The 26,727-nt window shown below is 34.3% G+C and overlaps 1 protein-coding gene across 1 annotated transcript in view; it reads left to right on the plus strand.

Annotated features, from left to right (window-relative positions):
* Positions 1-9,392: 9,392 nt before the first annotated feature.
* The window catches only part of LOC112050474 (connectin-like), a 36,467-nt gene continuing 19,132 nt past the window's right edge, over positions 9,393-26,727 (plus strand). The window contains exon 1 of the mRNA XM_024088746.2: positions 9,393-9,579. The gene's annotated coding sequence lies outside the window, so the exon portion shown is untranslated. The remainder of the gene's footprint in view (positions 9,580-26,727) is intronic.

Consider the following 26,727-nt stretch of genomic DNA (forward strand, 5'->3'; position numbering starts at 1 on the left):
CCATTTTCAGAGTCCCTCAGTGAAATATTTACGACCAAGTTTCCATAGTCATTTCATTCATTCATTTATCAACCCATATTCGGCTCACTTCTGAGCTCGAGTCTCCTCTCAGAATGACAGGGGTTAGGCCAATATTCGACCACGCTGGCCCAATGCGGATTGGCAGACTTCACACACGCAGAGAATTTTAAAGAATCTCTGGTATGTAGGTTTCCTCACGATGTTTTTCCTTCACCGTTTGAGACACGTGATGTTAAATTTCTTAAAATGCACATAAGTTGGAGGTGCATGCCCCGGACCGGATTCGAACCCACACAGTCCGGAATTGGAGGCAGATGTCATATCCTCTGGGCTATCACGGCTCTCATCTCATCGTACCATAGCCAATGTTAATAAATGATCTGTTACGCTAACTTTTCAAGGCATCCTGCATCGATTGATAAAATAAACTGGACGGACTTAAGAAATTCTAGTTTTATTTATTTTTATACATATTTTGAAAATTTATTTAAATAGAAAATATTCTTAGCCTCATCTACCTGTGAAAAAATCATAAAATATTTGGATTATGAGCTTTGCGTGAACGATAAAATTATTTCTATTCTGATAATCTTCGTTGTTACTCATAAATTGTGGTAAGTAGATAAATGATAATAATGATGATGTTAATAATAATGTAATGCTGATTTTTATTCACAAACTAGCTGACTCCGCGCGGATTCAACCGCGTGGTTCCCGTTCCCAAAAATACAGGGATAATATTTGCCTTCCACGATAAATGGGCTATCTAACACTGAAAGAATTTTTCAAATCGGACCAGTAGTTCATGCGCGATCAATCAAACAAACTCTTCAGCTTTATAATATTAGTATAGATGAATACAAATATAATCCAAAAATAATTATGTCTCTGTGTAACTTTTTTAAGCGCAAGATAAACAACACAATTTTAACCAGTTTTTTTAGTAAAAATATACTCGAATGTGACGAAATCGGTGACGAAAATTCGTATCCAATCATTATCCTTTTTAATTTAAAAATGAAGAAGCTCAGTGAAATGTGCTATGTTTTGCAAAATGAAAAAAAAAACAATATAAAAGTTTGTACGTAAAAGAACTTGACAGTTTAAGTAAATAAACTTTACGGAACCAAATATTGCACCAGTGACTGCCATAGTAATAAACAACTTATTTCTAATAATCTCTTTATATCAAAGGGAACCCGAACACCCCTATTCTCCCATTGCATTTAATATTTCACGCGAATTTGAATCTTATTTCTTATGTAATAAGAAACCATAATTATAGAGGATACAATATGGTACCATTACCATAATTTCATAACAAGGGTGCGCGGGGATTTCTAATATAACACGTATTTTGATTTTTTTATAGCTTCTTCAACAATGAGGATTCATATTTCGCACTCGGATTATAGTAAAAAGATAGACAGCTTTAAAACAGCAAAAATATTATATTTTTATAACCCCTTAAGAAACAATAACAAATATTCTACAAATAACAGAACGTCATTTAATACATTGGCCACTTGAACAGTTTTCATCATCATCAACCCATATTCGGCTCACTGCCGAGCTCGAGTCTCCTCTCAGAAATAGAGGGGTTAGGCTAAAAGTCCACCACGCTGGCCCAATGTGCATTGGCAGACTTCACACACGCAGAGAATTAATAAGATTCTCTGGTATACAGGTTTCCTCACGATGTTTTTCCTTCACCGTTTGGGACACGGTTTAATTTCTTTAAATGCACACAACTGAAAAGTTGGAGATGCATGTTTCGGACCGGATTTGAACCCACAACCTCCGGAATCGGAGGCAGAGGTTTATCCACTGGGCTGTCACGGCTCATGAACAGTTTTACCTAACTTAAATTATAAAAAACCTAATAACCTGTAAATTATTAATAACAAGTACATAATAATAGATATTGCAAACCCAAACCAAAGACTTAATAAACCGACAGAGGTCCGAATCTCTATCATTTTCTTAAGTCTGCGTTTTTGCATTGAATAGAATACACGCTGTAGGCTGTTTACTATATTTGGTCTATTGTAAAGAGAGTTATTAAATCAGCTTCGTAGTTATGTTATTGTTAGACACGTCAGCCACACACAACTATTTTTGTTTCGCAGATAATATTTCGGTTAAATTATTATTTTCGTAACAGACACTCGTAAATAAAAATGTCAGAAACATTTTACTTTCGGGTTAATATAAAAAAATAGCAATGTTTTTAAAAAAGCTTTGGATGTCCATATTTTTTAATTTAGATGTTATTTTTTTATATTTATTGAAATCGTACCTACTTAATTGTACTAGCGGACGCCCGCGACTATGTCTGCGTCGAATTCAGTTTTTCACAAATCTCGCGGGACCCATGTATTTTTCCTTAGTAGCCCATGTGTTAATACAGAGTAAAATCTATTTCCATTTAAAATTTCAGCAAAATCAGCGCCTTAGTAGTCGCAGCTTAAAGGAGGAACAAACACACACACCCACTTACGCAATTATACACATACTTTTGTCTTTATAATATTAGAGTGATGTAGGTAGGTACCATAGTATATTATAGTATTGTCAAGACATATTTTGTTATAATAGTAATTTATTGATATTATTGGTTGATTAATTAATTAAAAACGGGTTTTGTTACATAGAATTAATTGAATGTAGGTTTGGGTGTACTTTTCTATAACAAGATCCCCAAAATTGTGATGGACCTGCCAATGCATAGCTTTAAGCAATGTGTTAAAAACATTTACTTAGTCGAGGTTACTACAACATTGATGAGTTCCTTAAAGATAAAAGCGCTTGGAGGCCATTGGATCAGCTACCACCTTCACACAGGAAATAAAACTATAAGAAATTGTAATTGTTATCAACTGTAAATTATAATACTGTATGACTTTTTCAAAAGAGCAACTGTTGAGTTTCTTGCCGGTATCTTCTCAGCAGAACCTGCCTTCCGAACCGGTGGTAGAATCTTTACAAATAGTCAAAAAGTGCTTGTAAACTGAGCCTACTTGAAATAAATGATTTTTGATTTGATTTGATTTGATTTGAATAACAGTAACAGAATTTAGTAAACAACACCTATTTAATTAGATAGGTATTAAGAAATCCTCCTAAAGTGCTACATTAAATTATAAATACAATTCGTTTTATTGCACCCCTGAGCTTCAAAAGTTGTGGTTCCAAAAAAAAAGAAACAATCTTATTAAATAGAACCATAAAACCTTATAATAATACCGTCTAAAGGCGCTGAGATATAATTTTACTATCTCATACAATGAGGGTAATAAAAAGATTTTACCTGGGAGCTCCCAGTTTCAACAATAGCTCAAGTTCTGCTATACAGAGCTTTGTCTTATGCGATTTGGAGAGTTTTTATTACTTTGCAAAGAAACACTAAGTGTGTTCTTGTTTTATTGCTGTGTACTTGAGATTGAGAACCTATACACTAGCGTTTTAAAAAACGCAAACGCCCACATAGCCAATGTTAAGCGTAGTAATTTATGCTTAACTTAATATACCGTATATTACGAGTACGTATTCGCTTCTCTACCTGATATGTACTAAAGTTATCTAAGATTTTACCCTGTATTTTCTATTTCCGAGTGAATACGGAGATAAAACGTAGCATTTGATACTAGTAAGTAATGTAGCTTTTTATTGGTAAAAGAATTTTTAAATTCGGTTTTGTAGATCCAGAGATGATCTCCTACAACCTAACAAACTTTACCTTTTTGTAAATAAATAAGGAAATATAGTGGTATAGATTACAACTACTAACTTGTAATTCTTAACTACAAGGATGTTTTATTTGGCTTATCTAAGTGCTGCTAACGCGTTCACCGATCCCACATATTTCATGCATAAAGCGATGCGTGCCATCATGCAATGCGATGATAATTTTTTTCTTATGACGTGATCTAAATATCATGTAAGCTAGAAAAGTTACATCACTTAGCATTAAGGGTAACTGTTTTATAGAACTGTAGCTTAGATTTTAACTCGATCTATGCAAGATGAACATGGCTGCTTGATTCTGCGTTTTATAGTAAAACTAGCTGATGCTGCGTGGTTTTACCTGCATGGTTCCCGTTTTCGTAGGAATGCGGGAATAATATATTTCCTTCCTTCCTCGATAAAAAGGCTAACTTACACTGAAAGAACTTACTTTTTCAAATTGGACCAGTAATTCCTGAGATTAGCGCGTTCAATCAAACAAACAAACAAACTCTTCAGCTTTTTAATATTAGTATAGATTAAAATTTAAACTAATTTTACAAGTAATTCCTAAAAGTTAGTTTGTTTATTACATTCTCACGGTACTGAAAAAAATAAATTCTGGTTAGAAAATATTGGCCATAAGCTCTTTAAAGAAATACCATTTAAGGTTATTTGCAATCAAATGCTTTTTTCCTAGTGTGCAGTGAGCATACTCATATATTTTCTAACTTAAATCTATCCTAGAAAACGCTAGTGTGTGAGGACTCTAAGTCGTTGTTTCAAAATTCATATTTTGACTTAAGTGTTTATTATGGTCTTTGTTTGTAGAAGACGGGGTGTTCACAATTGAGACCCTCTTAAGTTTTCAAGAGACCGTTACGTGTAAGTTTTATGGTTATTTTTTTCAGCTAAGTAGGTATTGAATTTTAAGTGTTCATGTAATACATACCATCAAGAGATTATATAACGATTTTAGATGTTGTTATTTGTAGAAACTATATATAAATGCAAAAGTATATATATAGTATAACAACTGGAAATAAACAGATTATACAAAAAAACAGTTAAGAGGCCTATTTGGTTCAATTTAAGGTTTTATTCAAAATTATTATCGCCGTCCTATTTATAATTTGAACAAATTAAGTACCTCATTTAAATAATTTCGGATAGGTGGGAGTTGTTTATTTTTTACTACATTACAATTTATACTAACCATCCTTTCATCATCATCATATAGGCCTTTTGTAGGGACTTCCAAACATCACGATACTGAGCCGCCTGCATCCAGAGAATCCCTGCGACTCGTTTGATGTCGTCAGTGGTGTAAGGAGTGTAAGGGCGAGGTAGTACCAGTCTGTCTCCCTGCTCGTGGTACACCCTGCAGATGGACCGACGAGGCTCTGGCAACCGACGAATGGCGGTATATCCATTCCCACAGGCTAGATTATGAAATGCCTCAGGCCGGTACTGGGCAAAACTTTGTATGGACAACAAAAACATTACACAACCATCCTTTAGTTATATGGAAATGAGTTTCTAGTAGAAGTAACTCCACAAAGTTGAACTACGATCCACTCGCAGTTACGAGTAGTTTTAATAAGGAAGTGGATCGCGTGGGTATCAATTGTTACCAATTCAAGTGGCCACGACAAGACCAATGTATTATTTGAGTTGGTATAAAATATTTCTCCCATATTCGGCTCACTGTTGAGCACGTGTCTCCTCTCAGAATGAGAGGGGTTAGGCTGATAGTCCACCACGCTAGCCCAATGCGGATTGGCAGATTTCACACACGTAGAGATTTAAGAAAATTCTCGTAACGTAAATTTCCTCACAATTACTTCACCTTTTAACACACTTGATATTTAATTTCTTAAAATGCAAACTTGTTATCTGTCTAAATTTTCATTGTATGCACATTTTTTTTAATAGAACAGGTATGCTTAAAAGATGGATAAATATTTTATATAAATACTATGAATTGTTATCTCCCAAAGTGATTGGTCGGAGTTATCAATGAAAGCTCCCTAGGCGCCTTTTCTTTTCCCAGTTTGATTTAAAAATTCAAACCCTCTTCTTGGTTTTACAACAAGGCATTCCTAACTGCACTAGAGAGGTCGTTAGAGGTCCTGGGTTCGATTTACAGCTGTCCAATGTCTTATATCTGGAGGTAGGTTACATTTTACTTACAACATTACCGGCAGGTGTGATATTATGGGTAAATACAATATATTTCGAAGCATTTACGTATTTACTCACAAAATCATTATCCAAATATATGATTATCGACATCAATCGCGACCGATGGGCCTATATTTTCATTACAAATAACTTATTTGTATGTTGCAGTGAATATTTGAAATAGATATTTTCATCATATTGTGATTAAAGTAGGTAATCGGCTTATTGATACAATGACTGTATATTTCAGATCAAAATTAAAAATTTTTATTGTTTTTCTTTTCAATTCAAAAAGGAATAATTTTACAAGTTAATATACGTTATATGTTGTAATAAAAGGTAGGACTACATACCTACTATAAATAAACTACATATTTTATATTTTAGGAGAATCTTATTTCTAATAGGTAGCTACTAGGTTAACAATATCACAGAAACATATGTAGTTAGCAATAGGTTAGCAATAGGTTAGCAATATCACAGAAAACATATGTAGGTACACAAAATAATACCTACTTAGTAATAAAATCGGAGACGATGATGACCTTAGTCATCGCAGGACATGGCATATCTCTATTGTTTTAAAAAGAAGGAGAAAGTGTTAATAAATAATCTAGGTATAAATTTTACACTAAAACTGCAGCATAACATCATAATTTTACAGATTGTTTAATAACATTAGCCTAGGCAGGTGACTCATACAGAGCAGGGGTGAGCAACCAATGGTTATAATATATTAGGGAAGTTATTTTTCGAAACAATAACCATTAGGGTTTGAGGGCGTCTTATCGGGACACTTATCATGCCCTTAAAGTTGGGGTGAAGCGGCGGAGATTAATGAAAAATAAAGAAAATTTAATTGATATCCAAATATAGTATCTAAACAAATATATATTTATTTATTTATTTTAATTCTTTATTGCATACTAATAATATACAAAAAAAGTAAGAGAAAAAAAAGTAGAAAAGTAAGATGCCCAAAGGCGGTCTTATCGCTAAAAGCGATCTCCTCCAGTCAACCTTAAATGAAATATTTAAAGAAAGGAAAGCGGATAGTGCAATATAACATACCTATGGTAATTAAACTATTAAAAATAATATACTAAATTAAACTACATATACAATTACATACTAAATATACATAAATAAAAAAAATATGAGTACACCTAAATACTTAATTAATATATAAATACACCTACATAAATAATTCTACATAATAAATAAGCAGAACTACTTAAATAATAATTATTATAGTAATGTAGATAAGTAGTATTTTTTAATTATAAGTGATTATATACTCATACTAGCGGAAGCCCGCGACTTCGTCCGCGTAAAAATCAACTTTCAACCCCGTATTTCACATCCTTCTATTTATATATTTGCAAGCTTTATATCGTATCCCTAATAAATAGTCCACTAATCATTTTACATTTACAAATGAACCTAGAAAAATTAAGGACTTTTTCATATTACAGTTTTATTTGAATTCATTTAGTGGTTTCAGCGTGATGCCGTGCCGTGATGAAAAAAAAGGCAGACAGACAGACAGACTAACACGGCCGAAACCTACCACCAGAGTCAATTTAGAAAATATAAATTCGAATTTGACATGTGCCGGAAATCGAACCCACTACCTCTCTGTTGAGATTATAAGAACTAACAATTGAGCCAATTTTCAAAAAATAAAATTACATTCATAAATCATGGAGATACCCAATCAAATGCAAAAGATTCTGTTCGTTCCTGTATTTGTAGCGCACAGAGTACGAGTAAGTTCTTTCTCTAAGCTTGTATACTTATTATAAAACTTGGATCTCTTCCAAGTTAACGCTATCAGCTTGGAACCTATCGTTACTTCAGGTGAGACTGCAGTGAAGGTAAAACTGGTCGTTAAATTGAAAAAGACCGACACCTCACTGAGGCAATTTTTCCAATAATGTAACATTTTAATTACTTATGTTATGTGTTTTATGATAATTAATATATACATAGATTATCTAATTAATATATATAGAGATTATCTAGCACTAGTAGTCGCCGCGCGGTTTTAACCGCGTGGTTCCTGTTCCTGTAAGGATAAAAAATAGCTTAAAGCCTTCCTCGATTAATGGGCTATCTAACACTGAAAGAATTTTTTAAAATCGGACCAGTAGTTCCGTGATAGCCCAGTGGATATGATCTCTGCCTCCGATTCCGGAGGGTGTGGGTTCGAATCCGGTCCGGGATGTGCACCTCCAACCTTTCAGTTGTGTGTATTTTAAGAAATGAAATATCACGTGTATCTAACGGTGAAGGAAAACATCGTGAGGAAACCTGCATACCAGAGAATCTTTGCGTGTGTGAAGTCTGCCGATCCGCATTGGGCCAACGTGGTGGAGTATTGGCCTAACCCCTCTTATTCTAAAATGAGACTCGAGCTCAGCAGTGAGCCGAATATGGGTTGATAATGAATATGCATAATCTACGTACAGTCACTGCCCAGTCGTGGGTATCTCCGTGACCTAGCGTGAATCTTTTCAAACCATTCATGCCCTACGCCTCCGTCCTTTTATTGGGCGACCCGGCTTTTAGCGTCCAGTCATCTTAATTACTTTGATAGTTCTTTCACTCATCTGAAATAAAGAATTTTTTGCTGTAAAAGTCTCCTTTAAACTAGATAATTTTGATATAAATGACGAGTTCAAAGTTAAAATTTATGCCTTAGAATATTAAATTTATAACCTAACTGTAAAGCCTTCTAGTTTTGTTTAAGAAAACAAATAACGAGGTAAATAGTTAATTTTTTTTAGACTTTATAGTCCCCCAGATTAACTATTTATCCAAATCATCCATCCATCCATCCATCCATGTATCCAAAATTATCAAATTTATTAATTCTCATAAGAATTAAACAAATAAAAAAATTTCGACTATTGAACTTTGGCTTAGGATTATCCAAAATTATTTTTTTATACAAACCACTACCAGTAGGTACAAGAAACACAAAATAACATGTCTAAAAGTATGTACATACAATCTGTAAAGCCGATTTTTAGCGATTCGAATAACAAATTTTTATTATAAAGATAATAAAAATTTGTTATTCGAATCGAAAATTAAATAATAATTAGGTATTTTAAGTAAAGTAAATCTCCCACAAGAATCACGATTAGGTAATATTAGCGGGTTACAATAATCTCACAAAGTTGTTACATAAGTCAAAAGTGGTCATAATAATACACTTGAAACCAGATTAAAAAATTCCAAGTAAGATAAAAAAAAAATGTAAAGAAAGATGTCCATTTCTGTTATAAATCCCTGAATCATGACTCATCAGTTACCTGCACTCAAGCAAATAGGCCCGAAAAAGGACCCGACGACTGATAAAAGCATATCGGAGGGACTCGAAAAAAAACTTAAACTATCTATCAATTTCTGTGAAGCCAAAATCCACCCCATTGTGTCCACTCCCTCCCAATTCGAGCATTCGCCCGAATGGTAAAGCCAGTGCTAAACTCGATCGCGGAACGGGACGACGTTTTACCCGAAAACGGTCAGAGCTTACGCGCGGAAAACCTTTTTGCTGGGAACTTTTTTTGGAACTTTCCTTACTAATTGTGATCGTACAGTGCGTGCCCAGAGGAGTTCGCAAAGTTGCTGGATATTCGTGTAAGTTCATTATTTTCGCTTACTGTTAAGCAAGTTGAGCGGGTTTTCCAAACTCGCTTTTGTTCTTTACGTGTTGTCAGAAGTTCGTGTATGTTTTCGCTTAACTTTTCGCTTTAACGGTGTTCTTGTTGGTTTTAGAGTTATAATTATTTTAGGATACTTGTATTTGATGCAGTCCGTTACATTTTTGTTGTCGTGTACTCGCACGAAAGTTAATCTAAAATATTACACAGAAACGTACGTACAACACCTATATAATTTACCGTGGTAGATGCACTCAGGTTGCGTCGGTTTCACTATTTTTGATACGTTACAACAGTCGTTATTAATATTTTCTTTTAATTTATATAGAGATGGACACATCATTATACATTTAACATCAAGTTCCGAGCTTTAAAAAAAAAAATTTTGGTAAATAGAAGAAAACAAAATTAAACATAGATTAAATAGGTATAGATATTGATAATAATTACTTTCATGTCTAACATAATTTTGCCTCTTAAAACAATTTGTCTATTACCTGCAGTGTTAAAGCTGTGCTGGCCAGACGGCTACGTCTACGTCATTTCATAAAAGCTGAAAGCATACCGTTTTCCAACATAAAACGGTAAGCAACAATGGTGTTTGCATCAAGTTGACTCCCATGCAGCAGCTCTCGTATCTAATCCTATGTCATCTTAACTCTAAAACTTTTATTTTCTAAAGTGACTCTATCTATAAAAGGCGCTTCAGTTAAAATGACGGAAAAACTATTATTATTAATGGCGCACAAATAAAAACAAGTAAAAAATTCAATGACATTAAAACAATTGTTACAAAATAAGTAATAAATAAATTAAAATATTAAGTGTAATAAATAGATTACAATTTACAAACAAAAAGGAGTTCAGAAGTAAAATTATCATTCCTTAAGTAAACTAAAGTATTAATCACTAGTCGACGCCCCGTGGTTTTATCCGTGCAGTCCCCGTTTCCATGGAAATACGGAGTTAACATTAGTTTAAGTCACTCACATATAACGTGACTTGTTATAGGTAAAATAATTCTCAAAATCGGTTCAGTAGATCCCCCTACAACTAAACAAACTCTACCTCTAATTAAGTAATAAGTATTAAGTAAAGATAACTATTGAGGTATAGCTTTAGTATTTAAAACTAAATAAAAATGTAATAAGAGCTAAATTAAATTTATACACTTTGAATGTAACGGTTACTCATAGCTCTCTACTTTCTTGCAAATGAAAATAGTTGAATATAGTCTACATAGCAATACTTTCCGCTAACTAATATAAACAAAGGCTCGCTCAAGACTATTAAAAAGGTACAATAATTAAAACCCACAAAGTATAAGGTATAATAACATTTTAACGTCGTTAAGAAAATTACTTGACGATAATCTTTTAATATAAAATTCTAGATAAGTCTTCCTGAGGAAGGAATTTTAATAAAATGCCTATTATAATTTTAATCTTTGATCATTTCGCCGCGGGTAAAATTAAAACGTTGAAGTATCTGTTTGACAGTTACTATATCGTATTTATAAGCGTCTTCTTTTTACTAGCTTATGGCCGCGACTTTGCTCGCGTGAAACTCTCTCATAAAAAATAAATATCCTCATTCCTACAATGTGTTGGTTTGTTATATCTAAAAGGGATTAAGATACATTTTCAATGAAACTTCCAAAAGGTTGCATCCAATTCACACAAAAACTTAATAAATTATATTATTCTAGCAGACGTCCCGCGGTTTTACCCGCGTAATTCCCATTCTCGTGGGAACATGGAGATAAAATATAGCCTATGTAATGCCGTGATAGCGCAGTGGATATGACATCTGCCTACGATTTCGGAGGGTGTGCACCTCCAACTTTTCAGTTGTGTGCATTTTAAGAAATTAAATATCGCGAGTCTCAATCGGTGAAGGAAAACATCGTGAGGAAACCTGCAAACCAGAGAATTTCTTAATTCTCTGCGTGTGTAAAGTCCGCATTGGGCCAGCGTGGTGGACCATTGGCCTAACCCCTCTCATTCTGAGAGGAGACTCGAGCTCAGCAGTTTGCCGTATATGGGTTGATAACGATGTAATGCTGATTATGTTCTATCGATGAAAGAATTAGGTAGAACATATTATGAAAATCGGCCTAGAGGTTTAGGCGTGAAAGCCTACTACTAAGCTAAATTTGTATCGAGCACGGAATTCTTACTAACATAGAAAACGCTAAAGCTAACGCTTTTGATGTTCTATGGTATCGAGCATAAAATTCTAGAAATCAATTACGAATAGATAATATTTAATTTACCTTTGCCGTCAAATACAAAGTTACCCAGTTTGTCTGTGTTTACTTAGTGGAGAACAAATAAATAACTTGCCCCGAATATAATAAAATGGAGAGGTTTCGTGGCGTACGTATCAAAACATTCGATGCCGTGGCCTTTGACGGTGTATAAAGTATAAAATATTCATGAGCAAACGTTTACCTGTATAAAGATAACCAATACAAATAACATCCAGAGCGGAATGATAACATAAAGGCTAGCGCACACTGTCATCACGGAGCGATGTTGGTCCTTTAAACTCTGGTTTATTTTTTTTATCACTTATCATTTTCATCATGAACCTATTTGAATGGGTCCGGATTGGGTGCTCTCTCTCTTATAAAAAGGGGAATTTGGAGCGTAAGCCCATAATGCTATGTTAATGTGGGTTGTTGGGTTAGTCTGCGTAGGCGGGGCAGCGCAGGGCTGCAAGCTTAAATGGGTCAGCGGGCTTCTAAATCGGATTTCTTCTATTGGTTTCATCATCGTCATCATATCAGCCGATGAATGTCCACTGCAGTACATAGGCCTTCCTAACATCGCCATTCTGAGCCGCCTCATAACGCAATTCCCTGCGACTCGCTTGATGTCGTCAGTTCACCCGGTGGGAGGCGATTTCTAGTGCGGGGTCGCTATTCCAGCACCTTGGGCTCTTCGAACTATGTCCCCGCCCATTGCTATCTTTTGGTTTATAATAAGTTAATAGCAAGAAAGGAAAATCTTCACATTAAAAGTTTATTATAACAAGTGTCATCAATTTACATACTAAGACGACCTCTCTGGCACAGTTGATAGTGCTTGTTGTTGTATATTTTGTCCTCCCACTAGCCAGACCTGGACCTATTAGGAAAATCTCAATCGGCCCAGTTGAGGATCGAACCCAGAACCTCCGTTTTGTAAATCCACCGCGCATACCACTGAGCCATGGAGGCCGTCAAAGGTGCGATCAGGTTAGGCAGACTGATTTTTTAATTGTTTTAATTATTACCTTATTTCCTACTTGTGTTACCTCATACAAGCGAAATAACACTAAATTTAAGTTTAGACCAACCGTGAATTAGGTCAGTCGGACGAAATGAGAATGGAACCAATCGTGATTAATCGTAAATTTTTAGAACAGTCCGACTAATTAGTTATATCTCGCTCGGGGAATTCAATAAAATCTCTTCGTTTTTTATGAAAGACTAGTAAACGCCCGCAACTTCGTTAACGTGAAATTTAGTTCTTCATAAATCCCGCGGGATGGATGGATGGGTTTTATGGTATAAACAGCCTATAGGTTGCTTAACAACCTCTATCTTAAAGTGAAAGTCCTGGTTAAATCGGTTCAGCCGTTCCAAAGACTAGTCCGGACAAGTAGAGATTTTTGTCTTTTAGCATCGTGTAAATACAGCTTGTGAAAACACAGTTATCTTGAAATCACAGAGATATTTGGTTCACTATTGAGCACGAGTTTCCTCTCAGAATAAGAGGGGTTAGGCCAATAGGCCACCTCGTTGGCCCAATTCGGATTGACCGATTACGCACACCTAAAGAGTTAACTATGCAGGTTTCCTCACGATTTTTTCACGTGACTCACGTTATTATTGTTATTATTGACAATATATCTAGTAATATATTAATATAATCTAATTTTATAATTATAAGAATTAATTAATTCCAATGATTTTATCTGGGTTACAAGGAATGATCAACCCTATTTTATTTAATTTAAACGGCGAGTGAGACCGCAAAGCAAAACTATTCTAGAAATAAAATTTCATTTTATAATATAAAATTAAATGGTAAAAGGTTATCAAAGAAGCCCTGCAGTACAAATATTATAAAGAAACGCAATATCAGACGTATGTGGGAGGAGGGATCGTGGAAAATTGTTGATCATTTGATATCATGAGGCAACCTTATTAAGTATCTAGGGACACGTGGAGGCAGGGTACAGCCGCACAGAAAATCGTGTTCTCATTTTGAAATAGGCGCATTTATAGCCTAGACGTTTATAAGCCCATAGCGGACCAAAACTCTGTCATGTCTATATAATTATAATTTGGCTAGATGACCCTCCGCGGTTTCACCCGCGTTATTCCCGTTCTCGTGTGAATACAGGGATAATATAGCCTTTCTCGATAAATGGGCTATCTAACACTAAAATAATTTTTCAAACCGGACTACTAGTTCCTGAGACTACCGCGTTCAAGCAAACAAACATACAAACTCTTCAGCTTTATAATGTTGGTATAGATTGTTATAACCAGAACTTGGTGGTTTTTTAAAAACTGTAAGTTTGTCAACCCATGCTACTACCATGGATAGCCATTTTGGCTGGTTTGGGAGGCTAGTTACCAAATACCGCCAAGCGATTTAGCGTTCTAGTGCGTTATCGTGTAGAAACCGAAAGGGGTGTGGATTTCCATCCTCAATTCATTCATCCTCTCTACGATATATATAAAAGACATATAACTGGTAATTCCCGTAGGGGAAGTCACAGGTATAGTACAGGTAAATCCCAATAGGACGCAGGTAGCTTCGCTGGGTTTTAGTGGGTATTCAGTTCAGTCAGCGAGTCTCACATACCCGGCCGTAGACTCTGCCTTGTGAGTATTCTGGTCAATCAGCGAGTCCCACGCATACCGGAGACTGCACAGCTCTGCCTTTTGAGTAATCTGGTCAATCAGCGAGTCCCACGCATACCGGAGACTGCACAGCTCTGCCTTTTGAGTATTCTGGTCAATCAGCGAGTCCCACGCATACCGGAGACTGCACAGCTCTGCCTTTGTCTTTGGGAGGGATGGGTAAATGCATTTCCAAGTGACAAAAAAAGGCGAAGTCACAGACAACAGATAGTTTAAAATAATACCTAAGAAATACAATACCTAAAGTCGGCGCGGTCTGAGCTTAGGTTCTACATCGTTAAATAAATGATGTCACATTTTGCGTTGTCATCCGATATAGGTGTGACAGACGAAAACCCTTTTTAATAATTTCAGGAAAATATCTTGATCCCATAAAAGCTTTCGGTAACTCTTAACGTTTTATAAAGACTAGAGTTGATTTTTTGACGGCTTCTCTGGTGCAGTTGGTAGTGCTCTGGTTCTCAACAAAGAGGTCCTGAGTTTGATTCCTAGATCGGTTCAGTTTAGGATATTATATTTTTTAAATTGGCTTAGGTCTGGTCTGGCAGTAGGCATCGGCCGTGGCTAGTTACCACCCTGGTTAATCCTTTATCTCATCCAAGTATGCCCGCTTCCCGTGATCGCAGTCAAGAGTTAACTTGTCAGAATAAAAAAATGTTTGTCAAAATTCAAGAAAACGTTGCAAAGCTAAATCGGGTTTTTTGAAGTCGATTATCCTCTAGCACATGCTCCGTAGTAACTTAATTATCTTGTTTTCGTGCTATTAACGTTTCGGTTCAAAAACACGAGCTATTTTTCAGATAAAAGTATGAAGAGCATAAAAATTCCAAACGTTATTCTGATAAAACTAAAAGTAATTTTTGTTTATGAGTTTTATGGGGCGAGGATTTTATTCTGAATTGAGAAAATTGTGACGCTTGCCGCCGTCTCCTTTCATATGCCTGGGACAATCCCCCCACCCCTTCGCCAGACCTCATATCGCCACTGTATTGGCAGGTTTCGTTGGTCGAAATTCATTGATTAAGGGTAATTAAGTTAAGTACAACCAATCTCCTTTAAACACACGTTTAGCACGTAAAATTTCACCTAAAAATAGCAAGATTACCGTAATATAAATTAGAATCCAAACTTCAGCACTTCCCTTTACTTATTTTATGGCAAAATTCAATTTCCAAAGTCACATTTCAGGTGTATCCGCCTCTTAAGGTGAGGAGAGAGGAAATCTCTTAGAATTCATGGCACATAACATATAAACTGACTTCCGCGGAATTTATTGAAGACGATAAAACATTTCCGTTTTGCTGGCGCGGTTTTACTATAAAATGTTAGACAATTTTCCGGCTCATTCCAGTTTTTTCCGGAAACGGCGGAATAAACAAACGCACAAAATTCCCTCTAAAACGAAATAACCAGGCTTGTTCAGTTATCTTAATGTACAAAAAACATAGAACAGAAAACTCCAGTTATGCGTTCATACTATCGCTACCTCGATTTGGCAAAAGGTTTAGACAATTTTGATTCCGACTAAACTTTGGTCACCGCGGTCAATTTCATATTGAGTCTAACCATTAACGTAAGATATAACAAGTATATGTGTAAACACAGGTTCACTCTCTATTTCCTTTTTCTTATTCTTCGATCCTTCGACGACAAATTCTTCCTTACATTATTCTTCGAGTCACGGGGTGAATCAACAAAGTGGACTTCCCAGATCCCTAGATCCTCAAACTTAGATCCTTATTATCTATAACCGAAATACCACGGAACAATAATGTATATTAGATTATATTACAAACATGGAAAGTTCTTTGATTATTAAAAAAGGAAATGGATTTTTCCGGAGAAAGATTTGTTACGTTTTCGTGGAATACGAATTATAATTGCTGCAGACCCATAAAAGGCCTTGAGGTTCGAGTGAAAGAACGTAAGGCAGCGACAAATCGAAAATGATTCCCGTAAATAAGTCGCAGGTATTGGAATACACGGAATCAATTTAGTGTTATTTACATAGTACGAGTATTTCCATCCTTGTTGCTTATTGCTTATAAAGCTGAAGAGTTTATATGGTTGAACGCGCTAATCTCAGGAACTACGGTTTGATTTGAAAAATTCTTTCAGTGTCTAGCTCATCGAGGAAGGCTATAGGCTATATATTACTCCCGTATTCCTACGGGAACGTGAGCCACGCGGGTAAAACCATGCGGCGTCAATTAGTTGCATAAAAGGCTATTCGTCACTTTGAGTAGGTCAGATCGTAATTTTTCTGTTACGTAATTTTTGCCCTACAAACCAATGTAATTTCAAGAAATGTAACTTCTAAAGGGTTTATTATCATCAGTCTATTTTAAAAGGTCCTCTATAACCTCCTTCTTGCTTATAGGAGAGAGTATGTGTTACCATCCTGTTCCAATGCAGATTGGTGGGTTGTAATAATTATGATTTTTTAGAATTTCTGGTCTAGTATTAAGGAAATTCTCAGGTATTTCACCTCGGAAAACTCGTAAAAACATCGTGTTGTCAATGTTTTTCTTTCAGCGTTTGATTTAATTTCTTTCATATTTGATTTCAAATAAATTCATGGTCCTAGCTATGAAATACGTTGTTTACAAATATTTACAAACAAATTTTAAAGACGGGTCTTGAAATTTTTGTTCTTAACTAAAGTTGAAAGTTTTAGGTTGATATTTTTAAAGGAATTTCTCGTCAGGAGTCGCGGCGCAATCTCGAACAATCTCTGTCCAATTAGTGTCACTCCTTTATTAGTACGGGCTTTGGCCATTTTATATATGTGAGTATTATCTCTTATCTCTTATGACCTACAACTTTACTTAACTTTACATTATATTGGTGTTTGATACTTTTTTACACTAATATTATAATACATATTTTTGTTAGTTTTTTGCGAATAGGCCTGGAAAATAATAAAGCTTATTATCTTTTTTAACACGTTTTTATTAGCTTCACTTGTAACTGATTACGTATGTAAGAAAATCTTGTAATCTTAATTTGACCCAAATTCCGGTTTTCGATTAGGAGAAAATTTTGCACACGCTCTAAATTCTGATGATAATCCAATATGGCTTCCCAAGAACCATCTTGCCATATTTTATTGGATTTCATACAGCCAGTCCACTATGGACTGGCTGTATGAAATCCAACTCCAGGATATGGGTATCAAATAAGAGGGCTTGCTGACAAGAATACGAAAAAAATAGTCACGTGACTTAAATCCAAGACGTCCAAGATGGAGGATTATTTGGAATGCACCCTCATGGTATAGGTATGAGATATTATCAAATGAAAGAGTTTGCTATCAGAAATACACAGACAAAATTTAAAAGTGTTTTTTAGTTTTTTTAACTATTATTTTTGGACAAATCGCTCCATTTGTAATTTTTAGTGCGTGCTAAAAGCGTGTTTTTTAGTTTTTTAAACTATTATTACTAATCTCTAAATATTCAATTAAAAGGTAATTTCAAGATTGCCTCAAGGATCAAAAAATCTCAAGGAAAAAAGCTACTCCCTAGCTCTCTAGCTCTAGCTCTACTCCCCAACCGTGTCGCTAGTTCTGTGTTAGAGTACCTAATATAGAAGAAGTGGAAAAGTTTTTTAACTTGCCTCAAATATCTACCCAAACATATTGACCAGCACTAGGCCCCATATCGAGTGAGTTAGTTACAATATATAATTTTTATCCCAATACTCCCATAGGAACAGGAAGTTTGCAGGTGAATCCATGGGGCATAGCTAGTGTATTAATAAACTACTATTGAATAGAACAACGTTGATCCCAACCGCCCCAAGCCATATATTCAATTAGGAGACAATAGAAATCTAAATATCCTATTCAACCACAACGTACTAAGGTCAAGTGAAGGTACAAATTGGTACATGAATGATAAATGTACAATGATTGTCCTCTCAAGGCACCTGCCTACTTTAGTTACGGAATTATTTAACAGTGCAAAGTAGCTTTTGCGAGCGAACGCAGGGCCACGGATTGTGCGACTTTCGTTATTCGCTTTACTAACCGAGCCGAGCGTCAAGCGGAGAAGTTTTTGTACCAATATCCAATCAAACTCGTTTATTTTAAGTTTTTTAAACGTCAAGTTTATCGTTTGTTTAAGACTTTACTTTGTTGACTACATAAAGCTACGATCTATTTCTTATATCCGTGGTACTGACAATGTTCACTGAACACATAATTCGATTAGTGAAATTTAACAAAAATTAGATGGTTCAAAATTGCCCAGGATTAGTCATTGTACCCTGGCGGAAATAAAAGATAATATTTTTTACCTATTTTTGATTATACAAATCTAGGAATTTAATTTAATTCTTTCGAAATAATATTCATTTCAACTAATTGTGCTACTATGTGTATTATTGGCGGATTGATGACGTTTTCAATGCAGTAGTCGATTTGACGTTTGCTGTCATGTCATAGTTGCTTTAAGGACGCCATCTTGTTATAACTCAAAAACTTGCGTTTTAATTTTATTTATTTCTTTATATTTAGTTACATTTATTCACTTATTTAGATTTTAATCTTTTATTTTTTTTAATTTTAATGATACGGGGTACAATTAGAGGGGACCCTAAATGGACCATCTCCTTTTGAACAATCTACAAAAGTAAAAGTAGGTACAAATTGTTGTTGTATACAAACTAATTAATATTAAATATTTTTGAAATTAATTGCTTGGGGAGGCAAAAACTTGTCCTATATTTGATTAATATTAATAGACTTCAATAATAATTAATCCTTATTTCTGTGCTAAATCAAGTCTCAAGAAAAAAATATATAACACCTAGTAGTAGTAATAGTATGATAAATTAACACACAATATTTTCTTACAAAAGTTTCAAACAACAGTATTTATTTCTGTACAAAAATATTTTGTAGTGGCTATTACGTTACCTCTATTTTATTTTTAAATAATAATTATTACGTTCGCGACGTTAATCCCAACGGGTCGTGGCCCAGCGGTGCAAAGACTCTTCCAGAGCTTTCTTGGACTAATTTTGTAGATAGGCTGACAAAAAACCTTGGCTCACTACTTTTACTTTAGGATAAAGTACTTTATATATTTAAGAGATTTTGTGAGAGGGACTTTATACAACAGGGACCTACGTAATGCCCTGGATTTATCCATACAATTTTGATTTAAATACACGCATTTCAGATTTTTTCTTGAATAGAGTTTCTTCTTGAATCGAGATTTCTTACAACGCTTTGTCAATGATAATCCTTTTTTAGTGAATATTTTTTTATATAGGGCACAGTAGGCTAATTCACTAACTTTGACGTGCTATAGGAAATTGATATTCTATGTAAGAAATGTTTTCCAGTGCCTACTGACTACCCTTCGTGGATATCATATAGTAGGCAGCTGGCAGATGATATAATTATTTTCTCAATTGATTTGATGTTTATTCTAATAGGTAGTTAATAAAGATCAAATTAGTGAATAGGCCAGCAGGAGTAAGAAAAATATATATTTGACAACCGAAAGGTATAATTACGAAAGATAATATGATAAGTTTCATATCTATACTAATATTATAAAGCTGAAGAGTTTGTTTGTTTGTTTGATTGAACGCGCTAATCCCAGGAACTCTAATTTCAGGAAATACTAGTCCTATTTGAAAAATTCTTTCAGTGTTAGATAGCCCATTTATCGAGGAAGGCTATAGGCTATATATTATCCCCGTATTCCTTCGGGAACCACGCGGGTGAAACCGCGCGGTGTCAGCTAGTTTTACCTATAAAGTCAAACAAAACGATTTTGTCCATTCCATCGAAAATACTGAGTTTTTAGTTTTTTTTGCTGACCAAGAAAACTCTGATGAATTTCTGTCCAGGGGTAGGCTTCGCCCATAGGCATCTAGCCTATTGGTAAAAATATGCCGACATGCAAAGCTGAAAAGCAATTTAACGGTCCTGTACAATACCGCGTGAAAACCAATATAGTATAGCGGTAAGTTAGTTAAACTTGTTCCTATATCATACTGCTATCTCAATACTATTTCCTTACTATCCGGTGATGTTGCAATTACAATTAGGTATATATTATATTTATTATAAGTATATATAAGTATATAGTATATTTCCTTAATATACATGACTTTTTTAGTTTAGCCTTAGCGAAATATAATATTAAAAAAAAATTAACCGACTACAAAAATACAAAAATTAACTAAAAGGCGAAAAATAACATCGTATGTGCTACCTTCTGATCACTTTGAAGGCGGTGCAAAGCCAATGACGTAATTAAAGCCGTTTCTGAAAGAAGATAGAACTTAAATTATTTAATCGGCTTAAATCAGAGATTGGCAATGCCACATTACGGGATATTTCGTCATTTTCAACAAAGTTACTGAACCGATTTTCATGAAAATTAAATGTGACCAATCTGGAAGTATACTCTTTAAAACAAGAAAATATTTTATAAAATTCGTTAATAAATGACGAAGTAATGCGGTAACGAACATAAAAAAAAACATACGCGACGAATTGCGAACCACCTCCTTCTTTTTGAAGTCGGTTAATAATAACAGAGAGCTACAGTAAATAATATTATTTATGCATATGCATGGTTATACGAGTATTAATAAACAAAATGAAAATGAATACAAGTCAAAGAACTGTTAACAAGTTAAGCAAGATATTAATCAAAAAACTTTCAGATTTCATAACATCCTGAAGAGTTCAGTAACAAGCTAGCTCATAATAATGTTCCACTATACCTACCTACGCTGGGATGTGATAGCCTAATGGATATATCCTATTCCTTCGATTTGAAGCGCGTTGGTTCGAATCCGGTCTGGAGCATGCACTTTAAACTTTCAGTTGTGTGCATTTTAAGAAATTAAATATCACATGTCTCAAATGGTGAAAGAAATACATCCTGAGGAAACCTACATACATTTTTTCTACATGTGTGAAGTCTGCCAGTCCCCATCGTGGTGGATTATTAGCCTAACTCCTCCCATTCTGATAGGAGACTCGTGCTCAACAGTGAGCCGAATGTGGGTTGTTATGATACCTATCTATTATATCTAAATTATTTTCAATTGCCTTAACCAATATTAATTTGGCACTTTGTGAAATTATTTTACTCGTATATAGACAATCACACTTATTAATGTTATTATGCTGTTATGGTCTGTCTATCTATTTATTTATTTATTATTTGGACCATAATACATCTTTGATTTGGACCACCAACAAAATTACATGTATACAGAGAATTAAAAAACTTAATAACTAGGGTATAGAAACACATATAACTTTACATCATGCATAAACTGTAGGTCGTACTAACAATTAAAAATTAAGTGTTAAAAAGAAGTTACAAAGTTAATTAACATAAATTTACACAAATTAAAAACAGAGAATGAGAAATTAAGTGACTTCATTTAATTTTTTAAAGGTTTTATGTACTGTACTCGTATCTAGAGAGCCAAAGGTCGAATACCAAGCACAGGCGTTATTAAAGTTTTGAACCAATCATAGCTTCACCATATAAAAAACCAGGTTAAAAGTAACAGCCAATTATACAAGTTATTCAAACAACGGAATCGATCAAAACGTTATTAAACTTTACCCCCATCTGATTCGTATTCATCCAAAGTTCAGCTGAAAGGGTAAAAACCTATTTCCGATTTCATGTCCTCATAATTCCATAAAAGTTCTCGATTATTGTTCGCGCGACTTGCTCTCGATCAAGTCACAACTTGTTAAAACTTCGATAGCACGTTCCTCTGCCTTCAATGGCTTCATGAATACATATTAAGCAGGTTTTTTGTGTAAAATATTTTGCAGGTAGTTTCTTGATTATAAATCGTCTGACGCCATTGTTTCTTTATCTCAAGTCACTAAAGAAAATCCATAGATACTAATATTAGAAATGTAAAAATAGATACATTTGTGTGTCTATCAGTCTTTTTCCACGGTGACAGACAGACAAATACAGTACTGAACCAATATTAATAAATATTAATAAAGTTAAATTGGACCTCGGAGCTTCTTTTTATGCCCCTTGATTTGTGAATAACAGAATTTTACGCGAATTATTAAATTCAAAACAAAAACTATGAAACACAATGCGACATTTTTAAAAATCAACGCTGAAAATTATGAAATTAATTATTTTGTATAAGATGATAGGCTAATTGGATATTTATTGTTTGGTGCGATTTAATACTGACGTATGTAAGAATTAAAAAAAAACTAACCTTCGTAACATAATTTTGGCACTTAGTTTTTATACCTAATATAAACATTATTTGGCTATTTAAATATTTTTTTACATCATACCAACATACGTATAAACTTTCAATAACAATAAATTATTTTCTCTTGCATTATTTAAAAAAGTCTTTTTTTATTAAATATTTAACTCAATGGAAAATGGACGAAACAAAAAAATAAAGCGATGTTCAATATAATTACATCCGTGAAAATTCCTGGATTGCATGTTTCATTATTAATTATTTATGCCGCTTTATTTCAAAGGAATCTCCTGATGGGATCTCACAGGTGTCGTTTCAAGGTCGCCACTCGCCGTTTGGGTGTCGTTTGAATAAATCCCTGGGTTGTACTGAGCCGCCCGATTCCATAAGGGCTGCATATTTTATTAAAGGCGTCCATTATAAATGTACGTACAACATCATTTTGTACTTAACTGCGGAAAATTAACACCTACTAGCCGACGCCGTCGCGGTTTCACCCGAGTAGTTCCCGTTCCTGTGGGATTACGGATATAAAATTTAGGCTAAGAAGCTCATAAATAACGTAGCTATATATTGGTAAAAAAATTCAATATCATCTGTGAAGTAGATTCAGGTGATTATCCCCTACAATACCACAAACATTATCTCGTTTTAATATTAGTATAGAGTATAGATTTACGAGTGTGTAGTTTTAACTTGCCGCTTACGGTATGTGTATAATCTATCTACCTCTTTTTTCTCCTAACATCATTGATTATAACTTTGACACTACATAAAAATCCATTGGATAATTAATATACCTACACAAAAGGAAATCACTTGAAAATCGATTTTTGGGTTCTATCTTTTATTGCCCCTCTTAATTTTGTGGTTAATACGTATAATGTACCTACTAATAAAGTCGTATTTAGAAATAAAAATCGAAGATACTACTGCTAGCACTTTTAGGTTACAACTATGATTTCAATCAATCTAATTCAATCTATCGAAAAGGAACGCAAGTAGACTAACCAAATATAAAGGTAACTGAATACGTAGATATCCGTACCCTCTCATTCCTATAAAGTTTCGCAACAAAACTTTGTACGTTTCTACTTGAAAATAAGTCAGAAACATCTGAGACATGACTCCCATACTTCTGATATCAAACTAAGCACTTAAGTATGGCAAAGACCTCTTTAATTTCCATTTGCGAATTGCGAAATAAAATGGCCCGGCAATATCTGAGCGTCTTATATAACGTTTCAAAGTTCTAAGAAACTTAGTTCTCCTCTGTACGCGTTTCTTGGTTGATTTAAAGACATTGCTGGTTTCTTTTTCAATTTCATCTTGCTCTTGTAATTTATTGTTGTTCTTTTTCACTCTTGCCCAGAGCTTTTCCTGTTATTTTGTTATTATGTGTTCTTACATCTTTATGATAATTATGAGGCTCTTTTAATGGCCCATTGTTGTGCCAGGCTTCTATTCTTTATGAAAATGGTGGAAGTAGTTTAATACTTCGAGCCGTGATAGTCCAATGGATATGACCTCTGCCTCCGATTCCGGAGGGTGTGAGCTCGAATCCGGTCCAGGGCTTTCAGTTGTATGCATTCTAAAAGATTGAATATCACGTGTCTCAAACGGTTAAGGAAAAATATCGTGTGCAAACCTGCATACCAGTGAATTTTCTTAATTCTCTGCGTGTGTGAAGTCTGCCAATCCTTATTGCAGCAGCGTGGTGGACTATTGACCAAACCCCTCTCAATCTGAGAGTAGACTCGAGCGCAGCAGAGAGCCGAATATGGGTTGATAATGATTAAGATGAGTTTATACTTGTCTATACTAATATTATAAAGAGGTATATAGTAGGGGGTGATCTCTGTATGCACTGCACCGATTTTAAAAATTCTTTTACCACTGAAAGCCACGTTTTTCTTAAGTGTCAAAAACTATATTTATTTCTTTTATTCCAACGGGAATGAGAACCACGCGGATGACACTGCGGGGCCTCTAGTCTTAAATATATTTACAAGTATCACGTGTTAATTGCATTTTTAGTGGCTGATTTAAGGTACATTTATGGACATAAAACACTGACTTTCAAATTCGTAACATATATGTTTATACGTTTTGAAATAATAATAAAAAATGACAATAAAGAATATAAAGAAATAGTGGAAAAAAGCATTTTACCTTTTCATACATTTAGGAAGTTCTTTTATCCGTTGAAAGTTTCACAGTAGCGGCGAACACGGCGGGTAGATAGCTCCGTAAATACGGAACGTCATACTTCAGTTTATTTTAATGAAACGTTAATTTTCACTTTTTATTTCGAACAGAATATAAAGTATGAAATTTTCAGTAATTTATTGAAATGGAGCCTCCATCTTTACTATATTATATATTTTAATAATCTAAAATAAAAAAATTGGTTGCCTGTAAAGTCGGTGTACGGGCGAAAGTTTTACGTGACAACGTCTTTGAGTGGTAAAATAATTTTAATGTGAATATTCATTCGTATAGTAGGAAGAACGATGAAATAATAGTAACAATTTAAAACATTTATTTATACAAAGAATTATATTTAAAACATTAATTTATACAAAGAATCTCGCACTGAATTTCATATTAACAAAATTTTATTCACTCGCTCTCATTGTGAGCGCATAACGTGAGCGGAGCGTAACGCAGTTTCTTGAAGTGTCACCCGGCAAACCAATTTATAAGACGTAGTCACGTCAAAATTAAATACAACTTCTTCTTTGTTTTATGTCACAGAAAGAAGAGAAAGGTAGAAAGAAAGAACTACAGAACAGAACTTTACTTATAACTTACAATATTTGAATTACTAATCCATAATTTAAATAAAATTTAATAAAAAAACAAGTTGCGACATGTGGCATAACCTAGATAAAGGCCTTAACTCAGATGTATCTAGATATATAATAACTATTTATAGGTGTATCATAATATCTGAAATGATCGTCAAAATATTTAATTTAATTTAAATACATACTTAATATATGAGAAACTCGCCAATTTGTCGTCGTCAGTTAGCATCTTGCACTAGTTCACAAACAACAACCGCCAATATATCAGAAGCAGACGTTTAAACTAAAACAATAAGTTATCCGCGAGATACACAGGGAATTAAACTTCGGCAATTTGTAAGGAGCGGCGCACATCAATCAAATTTTCCACGTAAATACTCAACAACTAATTGCCTTAAGTGAAAACTGGGACTGCTAAAACCCCTTAAATTTAACTAAAACTTTCCAAAACTCAACTCCATCGAGATAAAGTTGACTTACGAGTACATTAATTTTGCAAGCCAAATGATAAAATACCTTTCAAAATTTTGCGTGCTCCGCAAGTTTAGATTGACCAAGAGTTAAAGTGCTTAACTTTAGTTTGCATAAGGTTTACCACAAACCTATGTTAATAACTAGATACCGCAAATTGTTAAGTTATAGAGTAGACATTGCATATCCAATGAACAGCTTTTAGTTAAATATTTGTATAAGTGTGGGTTTAAAATTTATTGTCTACGGCGTTTGCTTCAATATCTCTTTTATTTTATACGTCTACCACTACTCGTGTTTTAAGTATTGTAGAAGAAATAACTAGTTGGATACAATTGTAAAACTACAATGAAAGAGGCAATTGTCAATAAATTATCATTTCCCATTAACCTAAATCGAATCCACAATTTTTCATAATATCTGTGCGTCGCACCTATTTACTTTGCTTCTCCTATATTATTGCAGCGTATTTAAATTTAAAATCAAGATGAATGAATTCCTAATTAGAAGTTACATTTCGTTTTAATTGCTACATTTAATTCAATTCATCTATTTTGGATATCACACATTTCTTTCGTTTCGTCTTCTTAAAAGTAACATCTTTACGCATATTAGCAAGTATTACAGCTATCCAAATTTTTGAAGCGGCATGGCAGCTTTCGCAGGTTTACGAGCTTTGACTCTG

This window comes from Bicyclus anynana, chromosome 16, assembly GCF_947172395.1.
Source record: "Bicyclus anynana chromosome 16, ilBicAnyn1.1, whole genome shotgun sequence".
NCBI lineage: Eukaryota > Metazoa > Arthropoda > Insecta > Lepidoptera > Nymphalidae > Bicyclus > Bicyclus anynana.